This window comes from Lathyrus oleraceus, chromosome 2 (genome assembly GCF_024323335.1).
Source record: "Lathyrus oleraceus cultivar Zhongwan6 chromosome 2, CAAS_Psat_ZW6_1.0, whole genome shotgun sequence".
In the NCBI taxonomy this organism is placed as follows: Eukaryota; Viridiplantae; Streptophyta; class Magnoliopsida; order Fabales; family Fabaceae; genus Lathyrus; species Lathyrus oleraceus.
Window position 1 is genome coordinate 308520506 of NC_066580.1, and position 2122 is coordinate 308522627.

The window sequence follows — 2122 nt, forward strand, 5'->3', positions numbered from 1 at the left end:
AACTTACCATAATTTCATCCCTCAATCACCTTAACCTTGTTCATGTTATCCATTAATCACTTAAGTCTATTTCATTTGAATCCATGACCTATTTTAAACAAAGTTATCTTCATTCACAATTGTATTTTTAAACCACTCTTGGACCATGTTCATTTTGATCCATTACAATGCATTCCCTTCCCAACCAAACCAAGTCACATTTCAAAGATCAATTTCATACAAAAATTCCATACACATTCAATTCAATCCAATGCATATCCAATTGTACATTCAAGCTCACATGATATTCATCCAATACCCTTTCCACAAAATCATTCTACCATTATATTCATTCAAATCAACCTTACATAACAATCCTACATAATTCAAAATTCAACATCCACATACATAATCATAAACCATGGTTCTATCAAAAGGTTACAACCTATCCAAGTTCACATTGCACATGGCCTATGATTAAACTCAATTGCAACATATCCAAGCAGCTCAAAACGACATTCCATAGCAGCTCACAAGCCATTTCCCATGGCCGTTTTCTTCGAGTATGAACCATAAGTATAGCTCCATACCCGTGAATTGATTTGGATGCCTAACCTACAAAACCAAGTGTCAAAAATCAGCAGCTAACAGAGATTAATTCCAATCCCATTCGGCAGAGATCAATTCATTTAGTAGCCGTGCAAAATGAGAAATACACTATCTGAAACATAATTTAATTAATGGTAAACCAGTCCCAACTGTTTTCATAGAAGGTATTACAATTAATTCCAATAGTTCAAAACAGAAATTCAAAATCGTTTTTAACAAGTTATTAACAGAACAACAATCTTACTGTAGCTCCTTAACAGAAGGTATATGACTAACCAATCACAAGCTAACACAGTCCAAATCTAATCTAAGTTCAGTTTCAAATACATCCTTCAGACTGACTTTAATTGTCATTTACAATTTGTTTCCAATTCATTTTCAGAAACACGCTCCAATTAATTTTTACTAACTGAATTGCAAACCTCCTAACTAACACCTGATTTCCCCACTATTCTAACTCTAACCATCATTACACATTCATTCTTCATTAACTTAATACAAATGAACTTAACAACAAAACTAGCTCTGTTAGTTTTCATAACAATTTGTTCACAAACTCAACTAACTTTAACCCTGCCCTAACGTTTCTAACTACCTGCCCAAATCCTTACCCAATTTTGTTAGAATCTCAGCTCATATATATTCAACCCTCCCCTCCAATTCGTGAGCTCCATTTTTTAATTGGTGAGCATCTTTAACCTCTCTGCATAATCCTCTCTATTTCCTCATTATCTCACACAATCAACAACAACACTGACAAGCACGCAAGGAAGGGAAGAAAAAGAAGTCGAAAATCGGAAGAAAGAAGAAGATTTCGTAGCTTGGAACCACCGTCCCGTTACCTCAACGTGAGCTCGAACAATGACCTGTTCCTTCCGGATTCGAATTCCATCTCCATCTCACCGATGCGACGAACCCGATACATATTTCGATCTTCAACCCCTGATTGTTACACACACGTTTTCAATGCTAATCCGATGGAAACAACAACGGAAATCAAAGTCTGCATCTTCACACAAATCACGCACACGGCGACCTCCATCATCGTTTCAATCTAACAACGAACCGAAGAGTGTACCGGTTGTCGATATGAGCTTCCTCGCGATTGCGCAAACGCCGCCGAACGAACTCCTTATTTCTGGTGCCGCGAAGAATTCAGCGTCTCGACATGAGCATATCTGGTTTGAAGGAACGTGAAAATCATTTTAGGGAGGGTTTGCTGAAACTGGGCTTTTTTGTCCAAGACTTCTCTACGGCCCAAGGGTGTTTCTGTGTGCTGCACCCCCCATTTGATTTGCAATAATGGATAGGTCTCTGCATTGAGGCCCATTGTCCAAACCCGGTTCATACCCCCTTGTTGTTGTAGTGTAATGGGCCAGATTCTGGTCTTGTTTGGACCTGATTCTTGTTTATTTTGGTTTCAACTATCAATTAGGGAGTTAACTAGTAATTGGTAGATTAATTAGTCATAAGTTTAGTTAGTAATTAGAATTTAGTTAGTAATTAAGACTTTAGATACTTGATTAGTTAATTA

At 37.2% G+C, this 2122-nt stretch overlaps 1 long non-coding RNA gene across 1 annotated transcript; it reads right to left on the bottom strand.

The window, feature by feature from the left end:
* Nucleotides 1-286: 286 nt before the first annotated feature.
* Nucleotides 287-1910, bottom strand: LOC127119252 (uncharacterized). Its single transcript, XR_007802731.1, has 2 exons — nucleotides 1431-1910; nucleotides 287-594 (listed from the first exon to the last, which is right to left on the bottom strand). It is a non-coding gene; the product is annotated as an uncharacterized LOC127119252 (long non-coding RNA).
* Nucleotides 1911-2122: the final 212 nt, after the last annotated feature.